Here is an 11997-nt window from a genome sequence, read left to right as displayed (position 1 = left end):
GCAGCCCTCCCCACAGAGCTTTCTGGAACCCAACACTGGGTGGGGCATATCTCACATTCCCAACATGCTGAGTTGCATCAGGCCTTATCTAGGGTGACTTTTCACGAACAGCAAAGTCAGAGAGAGGACTCAGAAAGGAGCTAGAGAGAGAAAAAGAGGCTGGGGAGCTCAGAGGCCACTCTGAACCTACAGGGTCCCAAGCCAGCTGCCAAGCAGCTATGCTGACCCCTCTTCCTCCTTCTAGATTCCCAAACTCTCCCTGCAAGGAGTTGCCTTAAAATTCTGGCTACTTCTTTTTAAAGGAATATTGGTATCAACTACATATAACATAGCCTAAGTGTTAGCAAGGAGAAGTCTGGCAGAATATCTAGGACAGAAAAATGAAACAAGTGAGAAGAAATTCAAAACCTAAATCCGAGATCTTCCTCCCACCAATGTGCATGTATTTTCAGACATTAATGACATAATGAATATAGCTACAGTTAAATACAATTCATTCTACTATCTGAACACAGCATTTGGACATTTGCTTTGTTGTCATACAAGGTAGCAGGCAGAAAGGGTACTTAGTCCCCCCTGAAGCTCTCTAATTGCCTACTCCTGCTTCCTCAGAAGGAAGGCAGGGGCATGCATGCCAGTGACCAGGGTTTTCAAAAGCTATTTGATGAAATAAGGCAAGTGTTTTCTGGGTGGGAATGTTTCAGTTGAAGTCAATGTTAAATCTGCTTGGGAAATTTTGGAATAAATGAAGCTCATTTAAAGGCAGAAGAGCCTGAGTTTCATCTTCTAATTAATTTACCTATAAAGTAGACAATATTCCTTTTTTAATTAATATTTTTGAGCAGTTTAAGGTTCACAGAAAAACTGACAGGAAGGCACAGAGGTTCCCACACACCCCTTGCCCCATGTATGCACAGCCTCCCCCACTACCAGCTGTGGTTTTTGTTAGGTTGCTAAGTCCTACCCTGCGACCCCGAGGACTGCAGCATGCCAGGTTCCCCTGTCCTCCACTCTCTGCTGGAATTTGCTCAAATTCATGTCCACTGAGCTGGTAGTGCTCAGTGAGCATCATGTGGTTAACCATCTCATCCTCTGCTGCCCCCTTTTCCTCCTGCCCTCAATTCTTTCCAAGCATCAGGGTGTTCCCAATGAGTTGGCTTTTCACATCAAGTAGTCAAAGTACTGTAGCTTAAGCTTCAGCATCAGTCCTTCCAATGAATATTCAGGACTGATTTCCTTTAGGATTGGTTGGTTTGATCTCCGTGCAGTCCAATGGGTCCTCAAGAGTCTTCTCCAGCACAACAATTCGAAAACATCAATTCTTCGGTGCTCAGCCTTCCTTGTGGTCCAACTCTCACATTTGTACGTGACTTGAAAAACCCATACCATTGACTATACAGACCTTTGTAGGCAAAGTGATGTCTCTAGTTTTTAATACTCTGTCTAGGTTTGTCATAGCTTTCCTTCCAAAGAGCAAACATCTTTTAATTTCACTACCAATACCTCCCACCAAAGTGGTGTAGGGCTTCCCTGGTGGCTCAAATGATAAAGAATCTGCATGCAATTCAGGAGATCCAGGTTCAGTTCCTGGATTGGAAGATCCCCTGGAGAAGGAAATGGCAACCCCTTCCAATATTATTGCCTGGAAAATCCCATGGACAGAGGAGCTTGGCGGGCTACAGTCCACGGGGTCACAAAAAGTCAGACATGACTGAGCAAATGGCACACAAAATGGTGCACTTGTTACAGCTGATGAACCTACAGAGGTTGATGAACCTCAATGGGCATCACCATCATCATCCAAAGTCTGCAGTTTACATGAGGATTTACTCTTGGTTTTGTATAGTCTATGTTGTTGTTGCTGTTCAGTCACTATCCTGTCCTCTCTCAACTGTTGCCCACTGGTCTTCTGTTGTGCCCTGGCTGCTACAGGAGTGTGAGGTTCTACTTCTCAGAATGGATTTGGCCTAATAAGAGGCACCTTTCATCCCACTGTGGTCAGTGACAACCATCTCTAGTTATGTCTGCTGTGTCACTTAGGAAGGTCCTTTCTTTTACTGTACCATGCCATTTTAAAGCTCCTAATACACCTTATTATTGCATGTTGTGTGTGTGTGTGTGCTCAGCCCTGAATGACTCTTTGCAATCCCATGGACTATAGCCCACCAGCCTCCACAGTCCATGGGATTTCCCAGGCAAGAATACTGGGGTGGGTTGCCATTTCCCTGGCAGGTGGATTCTTTACCAAAGAGCCACCAGGAAAGCCCTGTATAGTCTATGGGTTTGAACAAATAAATGATATGTATTCACCATTATATATTACACAGAATAGTTTCAGTATTCTAAAAATCCTCTGCCTGTTCATTTCTCCCTGCATGCATGCTATGTTGCTTTAGTGTCTGACTCTGTGATCATATATACTGTACCCTGTCAAGCTCCTCTGTTCATGGAATTCTCCAGGCAAAAACGCTGGAGTGGGTTATCACTTGCTTCTCCAGGGGATCTTCCTGACCTTAGGACTGAACCCACGTCTCCTACATCTCCTGCAATGGTAGGCAGGTTCTTTATCACCAGTACCACATGGGAAGCCCTTATTACCCTCTATGCTCCCCTAAACTCTGGCAACTACTGATCCTTCTGTTGTCTCCATAGTTTTGCCTTTCCCAGAATATTTAGTTGGAATCAGAAGCAGATAGCCTTTTCTGATTGACTCATTTAACTTGGTAATATGCATTTTTATGGTAATATGTCTTTTTATGGTTTGTCTTTTCTTTTTAGTGCAAAGTAGTATTTTATTGTCTAGATAATCCACAGTTTATTTATCCATTCACCTACTGAAGGGCATCTTGATTGCTTATGCTACTGATGCTAAGTTGCTTCAGTCGTGTCCAACTCTGTGCGATCTCATAGACGGCAGCCCACCAGGCTCCCCCGTCCCTGGGATTCTCCAGGCAAGAACACTGGGGTGGGTTGCCATTTCCTTCTCCAGTGCATGAAAGTGAAAAGTGAAAGTGAAGCTGCTCAGTCGTGTCTGACTCTTAACGACCCCATGGACTGCAGCCCATCAGGCTCCTCCGTCCATGGGATTTTCCAGGCAAGATTACTGGAGTGGGGTGCTGTTGCCTTCTCCATTGATTGCTTATAAGTTTTGTCAATTATGAATAGAAGTGCTATGAATATCTGTGTGAAGGTTATTATGTGGACATAAGTGTTCAGATCCTTTGGATAAATGCCAAGGAGCACAACTGCTGAACCATATGGTAAGAGTATGTTTTGTTCGGTAAGAAACTGCCCAGGTGTCTTGCCAAGTGGCTGTATCATTTTGCATTCTCACAACAGTGAATAAGAGTTCCCATTTCTCCACATCATCACCAGCATTTGGTATTGTCAGTGCTCTAAATTTTGGATGTTTTAATAAGTGTGTAGTAAGTAGTACCTCATTGTTTTAGTTTGCATTTCCATGATCTCACATGATGTGGAGCATCTACATATGTTTACTCACCATCTTCTTTGGTGAGGTATTTTTTAAAGGTCTTTGACCTATTTTTAGCCAAGCTGTTTTCCTTACTGATGAATTTTAAGAGTTTTTCATATATTGTATTTTGGAAAAAGTCCTTTATCATATGTGTCTTTTACAAACATTTTCTTCCAGTTTGTTTCTAATCTTCTCTTGAAATCTTTCCTAGAGAACAAGTTTTTAATTTTAATGAAGACTTTGTTGTTCTGTTGTGCTCAGACATGTCTGATTCTTTGCCACAGCATGTACTGTAGACCAGGATTCCCAAGGCGCAGTGGTAAAGAATCCACCTGCAATGCAGGAGACGAAGGAAAACTGGGTTCAATCCCTGGGTCTGGAAGATCCCCTGGAGGAGGGCATGACAACCCACTCCAGTATTCTTGCCTGGAGAATCCCATGAACAGAGGAGCGTGACAGACCACAGTCCATAGGTCACAAAGAGTTGGACACAAAGGAAGGAAATTAGCATGCATGCACACAAATACTGAACAGGATCAAAAGGCAAAAATATATGAAACTGAAAGATGAACTACCCAGGTCAGTAGATGTCCAGTATGCTACCTGGAGAATAGCGGAGAAATAACTCCACAAAGAATGAAGAGACAGAGCCAAATCGAAAACAATACCCAGTTGTGGATGTGACTAGTGATGGAAATAAAGTCCCATGCTGTGAAGAACAATATTGCATAGGAATCTGGAATGTTAGGTTCATGAATCAAGGTAAACTGGAAGTGGCCAAAAAAAAGACGGAAAGAGTGAACATCAACATTTTAGGAATCAGTGAACTAAACTGAACATGATGGGTGAATTTAATTCAGATGGCCATTATATCTATTACTGTGGGCAAGAATTCCTTAGAAGAAATGGAGTAGCCCTCATACTTAACAAAAGAGTCCAAAATACAGTACTTGAGTGCAGTCTCAAAAATGACAGGATGATTTCTGTTCATTCCAAGGCAAACCATCAATATCACAGTAATCCAAGTCTATACCCCAAACACTAATGCTGAAGAAGGTGAAGTTGAATGGTTCTATGATACCTATAAGACCTTCTAGAAATAACACCAAAAAAGATGTCCTTTTCATCATAGGGGACTGGAATGCAAAAGTAGGAAGTCAAGAGATACCTGGAGTAACAGGCAAGTTTGACCTTTGAATACAAAATGGAGCAGGGCAAAGACTAACAGAATTTTGCCAAGAAAACATACTGGTCATAGATCACACCGTCTTCCAACAACACAAGTGACGACTCTACACATGGACATCACCAGATGGTCAATACCAAAATCAGATCGATTATATTCTTTGCAGTCAAAGATGGAGAAGCTCTATACAGTCAGCAAAAACAAGACCAGGGGCTGACTGTGGCTCAGATCATGAACTCCTTGTTGCAAAGTGAAAGTGAATGTCGCTCAGTTGTGTCTGACTCTTTGTGACCCCATGGACCATACAGTCCATGGAATTTCTCCATACCAGACTACTGGAGTGGGTAGCCTTTCCCTTCTCCAGGGGAATTTTCCTGACCCAGGGATCAAACCCAGGTCTCCAGCATTGCAGGTGGATTCTTTATCAGCTGAGCCACAAGAGAAGCCCCCTTATTGCAAAACTCAGACTTAAATTGAAGAAAGTAGGGAAAATCACTAGACCATTAGGGTAAGACCTAAATCAAATCCCTTACAATTATACAGTAGAAGTGACAAATAGATTCAAGGGATTATTTCTGATAGAGTGCCTGAAGAACTATGGATTGTAGGTTTATGACATTGTACAGGAGGCAGTGATCAAAATCATCCCCAAGAAAAAGAAATGCAAAAAGGTAAAATGGTTGTCTGAGGAGGCTTTACAAATAGCTAAGAAAAGAAGAGAAGCAAAAGGCAAAGGGGAAAAGGAAAGATATACCCATTTGAATGCACAGTTCCAAACAATAGCAAGGAGAGACAAGAAAGCCCTCCTCAGTGATCAATGCAAATAGAGAAAAACAACAGAATGGGAAAGACTAGAGCTATCTTCAAGAAAATTCAAGATACCAAGGGAATATTTCATGCAAAAATGGGCACAATAAAGGACAGAAGTGGTATGGACCTACCAGAAGCAGAAGAGATTAAGAAGAGATGGCAATTATACATAAAAGAACTATACAAAAAAGATCTTAATACCCCAGATAACCATGATGGTGTGATCACTCACCTACAGCCAGACATCCTGGAGTGCAAAGTCAAGTGGGCCTTATGAAGCATCACTATGAACAAAACTAGTGGAGGTGATGGAATTCCAGCGGATTTATTCCAAATCCTAAAAGATGATACTGTCAAAGTGCTGTACTCAATATGCCAGAAAATTGGGAAAACTCAGCAGTGGCCACAGGACTGGAAAAAGTCAGTTTTCATTCCAATCTCAAAGAAAGGCAATGCCAAAGAATGTTCAAACACCTGCACAATCGCACTTATCTCTCATGCTAGCAAAGTAATGCTCAAAATTATCTAAGCTAGGCTTCATTAGTACGTAAATGGAAAACTTCCACATGTACAAGCTGGATTCAGAAAAGGCAGAGATACCAGAGATCAAATTGCTGATAAAATTGGATCACAGAAAAAGTCAGAGAGTTCCAGAAAAGTATCTAATTCTTCTTTATTGATTATGCTGAAGGCTTTGACTGTGTTGATCACAACAAACTGCGGAAAATTCTTAAAGAGATGGGAATACCAGACCACCTTACTTGCCTCCTGAGAAATCTGTATGCAGGTCAAGAAGCAACAGTTAGAACTGGACATGAAACAATGGAATGGTTCCAAATTGGGAAAGAAGTATGTCAAGGCTGCATATTGTCACCCTGTTTATTTAACTTATATGCAGTATACACCATGCAAAATGCTGAACAGGATGAATCACAAGCTGAAATCAAGTTTGATGGGAGAAATATCAATAATAATCAATGAAGATGACATCACCCTTATGGCAGAAAGTGAAGAGGAATTAAAGAGCCTCTTGATGAAGATGAAAGAGGAGAGTGAAAAAAACTGGCTTAAAACTCAACATTCAAAAAACTAAGATCATGGCATCTGGTCCTATTGCTTCATGGCAAATAGATGGGGAAACAATGGAAACAGAGACTTTATTTTCTTGGGCTGCAAAATCACTGCAGATGGTAACTGCATCCATGAAATTAAAAGATGCTTGCTCTTGGAAGAAAAGCTATGACAAAGCTAGATAGCATATTAAAAAGCAGAGACATTATTTGCCAACAAATATCCATTTAATCAAAGCTATGGTTTTTCCAGTAGTCATGTATGGATGTAAGAGTTGCAATATGAAGGAAGCTGAGTGCAAAAGAACGGATGCTTTTGAACTGTGGTTTTGGAGAAGACTCTTGAGAGTCCCTTGGACTGCAAGGAGATGAAACCAGTCCATCCTAAAGGAAATCAGTCCTGAATATTCATTTGAAGGACTGATGCTGGAGCTGAAGCTCGGATACTTTGGCCACCTGATGCCCAAGAACTGACTCATTAAAAAAGACCCTGATGCTGGGAAAGATGGAAGGCATGAGGACAAGGGATGATAGAGAATGAGATGGTTGGATGGCATCACTGACTCAATGGCCATGAGTTTGAGCAAGCTCTGGGAGTTGGTGATGGACAAGGGGTCCCAAAGAGTCAGACACAAATGAGCAACTGAACACTTCTGAACTTTCAGACTTAACTGAACATGACTACACTATAAAATGATACATTTTAAAAACTGGATTCTAGTTTCAGAGAATATAAACTCTCTGGAGTGTGTTTGTTTTAAGACAGGACGTCTCCATGTTTCACATTTTGTTTGTTTTCTTTGCAATATTTCTTACGTCAAAAGTCTTGTTTATCACACAATAAATAACTTTCCATTTATGGTTGAAGTGACTCATTTTTACATTAATTTTTCGTAGGTTCTTTAAAAATGTCATATCACTGCTCCCGTGATCTAGTGACCAGGTGGCAAGGAACAGGGATGTAGAAGCAGACTCTCTCCTGGAAAGCCTTGGGTCTCTCAGGCACACTGAGCCTCAATCTTATCCTTTGCAAGAACAGTCTCCTAATAGCTCCTCCCTTGAAGGATCTGCGAGGGTCTCACATGAAGTCCATGTGGACCTCGACTAACATAGTTCTCATCATTATATCTAGCATAGATGAAAGGTCCACCCATGAAAATGTCCAAGTAGCTGGGTGTAAGCTGAAACTTCTGTGAACCTAAATTCTTCAAGTTCTGATTTACTTTAAGATTTGCTTTCTGAGTTTCAAGCTGCTGGAAGCTGAGAAACACCAATAAGAAATGGAGAGAATTGCAATGGACATTCTGCTGACAGCATCCAAATGTTATGAGAGTGTCAGAGCAGGGGAGAGACAAGATGAAATGAAAGGAAACAGTCACAAGCTGTCAGAGAGCACTGGCCTCTGGAACCGGGGCCTGTGGCCAGTGCCACAGCCACTGGAGGGCTTTCTTGGCACCGAGGGTCACCACTGAGCCCCAGCAAGCCCTCGAGCCAAGGACCACAGAGCAATTTATAGCCAATTAACTGTCTTTGAGAAGGAAGAATTGCAAAATATGTTTTAGAAAGAGTGCTACCAAAAGGTGCAATTAAACCTGTCAATGTGGCTTGGGGATAATGTCTATTTGCATGTGCTGACTGGTTCCTTGTGACTCTGGACACAGGGAGTGTTCCCTGGGTTCCTGTGGAAGGCTCCCAATCACAAAGAGAAGAAGGAAGGCAGGCAAGATGCTGCTGTCCCCAGAAGCCCTGCCTGCATGCAGTGGCCGGTCAGCAGGGGAGCCACCAGGACACCACAGCTGGGCCTGCTCAGCTCACATGCAGGCCTGTGTGACTGAAAGCCCATGTCCCAGTATCCTTCATGGGCTCACACCCTTCAGCGTCTTTTCCCTCTGGCTCAGAAAGTAATAAAAACATATTCCCTGGGACTCAAAGATGGCCTGTGGTATTTCTCTAACCTTTATTTTATTTCTACCTTCTGATAAAAAGATGGTCGTTAAGGAGACATCTTGATCAGGGGTTTCCTAGGGATCTGGAGAGACTAGGGTGAGACAGTGAGGAGTATGTTCCCAGGAACATAGCCTCCAACTTCTCAGATGAAGACCTTCCTCCAGCAAGGCTCTCAGGCCAGGGCTGTCCCCATTTTGCTCCCCTCTGTGTCCTTAGAAGCGTCTGTAGGATCTGCTGGGTTTTGGAGACAGAAGTGCTTCTCCTCCTACTCTGCTAGCAATTAACTTCTAAAATGGCAATATTTGAATGTTCAAACCACAGTTTGCTGCCACTGTATTCCCTAGTGTTCTCAAGCACTAAGTGTTTGGAATGTTCTCCATCACACTTAGACATCACCAGGGGAATCAAGAGTGTCGGCTCATAGCTGGCAGTTCTCTGCAGCAGGTTAGAGGTCGAGTGTAGGGTGTGCATGCATGTTCCCATGTTTGTGTGTGCACAGATGGGGCAGAGAAAGGATGCAGATGCGTCAAGAAGACCACAGCTCGGAGGCCCTGGCCGGGAAGGGTAGGAGAGGGAGAGAGGGACAGAGGGACACACCACTGTACGATGGGACCCAGAAAGTTGAACATCTCCATTGGGGGAGAAACTGAACATGAATACTCTTCTTCCTACATTCACTTTTTTAAGAGTTTTCATGAATGAGAGACCATCTGTGTGGTCTGCAATGGGGAGAGGCAAATTCAGCGAGAATTACAGGTGTTTTTGGCAGTTGAGGAGAGAGGAAGGGATCCTGTCCTCAACTCTGTCCCCTGCCTGGGCTCACAGTCTGGCTTCAGTGGCCTTCAGCAAGGGGCCTTCTGTGCAGAGCTGGCCTGTCCTCAGCCACACAGGCATGATGCTTGAGCCAGAGAGGAACCTAGCTTCAGATGGAGCCCATGAACACGTGCTAGGCCTTCTTCCTGTCCTATCCTCAGTGGTAAAGAATCGACCTGGCAACGCAGGAGATATGGTTCAATCTCCTGGGTTGGGAAGATCCTCTGGAGGAGGAAATGGCAACCCACTCCGGTATTCTTGCTTGGCAACCCACTCCAGTATTCTATTCTCCAGTATTCTCTCCCATGAAGAGAGGAGCCTGGCAGGGTATGGTCCCTGGGGTCACAAAGAGTCGGATTCGACTTAGTGACATGCAAATGTTAGCTCTGACACATGACTCCAGGCCCTAAGGATTCTAGGCTGGTCTTATGGGCCAAAACTGTGGAGACCACAACAGATTTGTGGACCAAATCTGTTCCCAGTATTTACAAAAACTGTGACCCAACAGGGTGTTTGGAAACATCCTAGGGCATGCGGCCACCTGCTTATGGCTCAGAATGGCTGTTCTTTCCGTGGCCTAGATTCCTCTCTCCCTTCTTCCTTCTCCCTAGTATCTTCCTCTCTCTCCTCCCTATTCCCTCCTCCCTCTCTCCCCACCCTCCTTCCACACACAAACACACATGCTCCAGGATGGGTTAGATGCCGTACTGGTCTTGAAGTGTGGCTGAAACCAACACAATATTGTAAAGCAATTATCCACCAATTAAAAATATTTTTAATTGAGAAAGATACCATAAAATATTAATTTTAAGAAAATGGAGGAATAGCTATATTAATATACCATGAAGCAGACTTCAGAGAAAAGAAAATTACTAATGACACAAAGAGATATTACATAATGACAGATCATGTCTTCAAGAAAATATAACAGCAATATGCTACGAACATCAAAGTGCATAAAGCAAAAACTGATAGATATACAAAATTCACAACTATCATTGGAGATTCAAAACCCCATTCAAACCATTGATAGAACTATTAGACAGAAGATAATCAAGGACACAGAAGAACTGAACAAATCAGTCTACAAACAGAACCTGTAAAATAATTCACACACGTAGAAAAACTCCAACCTAAAACAGAAGAGTACACATTTTTAACCCAATACCTTTGAAGAATTTACCAAGATAGACCATATCCTAGGCCATACAATAAACTTGAAGAAATTTAAAGTAATTGAAAACATCCAGAATTTGTTCTCTGATAAAAAGGAAATAAAAATAGAAATAAAAAAGGAGAGAACAACAAGAAAATCACAACATATTTTACATAATTTATAGGTGAAGCTTATATATCAAAGAAAAAAATTTTAAATGCATAAAACTGAATTAAAGTGAAAATGCAATATATCAAAATATGTGGAATGAAGTTAAAGCAGTGCTGCAAGGGAAATTTATAGCACTGAATGGTTTACATTAGAAAAAAGGACAAAATTCAGTAATCTAAATTATTAACTTAAAAAAGGCAAAATAAACACAAAGCCAGCTAAAGAAATGAAATATTAAAGATAAGAGCAGAAATTAATGGAGGCGAAAATAGGAAAACAATAGATAAAAACAAAGATACAAAAAAACAATTTTCAAGTCAATAAAAGTGATAAACCTCTAACTAGAAGGACAAAGTAGAGAAAAGGCACAAATCACCAATATCAGGAGTGAGACAGAGGATATTCCTACAGACCTTCCAGCCCTTAACAAGAAATGGTGGATACTATGAACAACATTACACTCAAATTTGATAATTAGGAAAAGATGGGTTAATTTCTCAAAATCTATAACCTGTCAAAATTCAACTTAGATCAAATAGACAACCTGAACTGTATTTTACCTTTTAATAAATTATATTTATAATTTAAAAGCTCCCCCCAAATAAATCTTCAGACCCAGATGGTATCACTGGAGAATTTTACCCACATTTCAAATATAATTAACCCCAATTTTATATGTTACCTTCCATTATTTGTGTTTGGAGTATAAGCTTCCTGAAAGCAATGATCATATTTATATTTTTCAGTCACTCAGTTCAGTCACTCAGTCATGTCTGACTCTTTGCTTCCCATGACTGCAGCATGCCAGGCCTCCCTGTCCATCACCAACTCCCAGAGTCCACCCAAATCCATTTCCATTGAGTTGGTGATGCCATCCAATCATCTCATCCTCTGTCATCCCCTTCTGCTCCCACCTTCAATCCTTCCCAGCTCACGGTCTTTTCAAATGAGTCAGTTCTTTGCATCAGGTGGCCAAAGTATTGGAGTTTCAGCTTCAACATCAGTCCTTCCAATGAACACCCAGGACTGATCTCCTTCATGATGGACTGGATGGATCTCCTTGCAGTCCAAGGGACTCTCAAGTGTCTTCTCCAACACCACAGTTCAAAAGCATCAATTCTTCGGCACTCAGCTTTCTTCACAGTCCAACTCTCACATCCATACATGCCCACTGGAAAAACCATAGCCTTGACTAGATGGACCTTTGTTGGCAAAGTAATGTCTCTGCTTTTTAATATCCTGTCTAGGCTGGTCATAACTTTCCTTCCAAGGAGTAAGTGTCTTTTAATTACATGGCTGCAGTCACCATCTGCTGTGATTTTGGAGCCCCCCAAAAATAAAGTCTGCCATTGTTTCCACTGTTTTCCCA

The 11997-nt window shown here is 42.0% G+C and overlaps 1 protein-coding gene across 1 annotated transcript in view; it reads right to left on the bottom strand.

Moving 5' to 3' along the window:
* GABRG3 (gamma-aminobutyric acid (GABA) A receptor, gamma 3) overlaps positions 1-11997 on the bottom strand; it is an 831633-nt gene that overhangs the window by 492145 nt on the left and 327491 nt on the right. The gene's annotated exons all lie outside the window — the stretch shown is intronic.

This window comes from Bison bison, unplaced genomic scaffold (assembly GCF_000754665.1).
Source record: "Bison bison bison isolate TAMUID 2011002044 unplaced genomic scaffold, Bison_UMD1.0 scf7180017864224, whole genome shotgun sequence".
NCBI lineage: Eukaryota > Metazoa > Chordata > Mammalia > Artiodactyla > Bovidae > Bison > Bison bison.
This window is presented reverse-complemented; position numbering and strand designations above follow the sequence as displayed.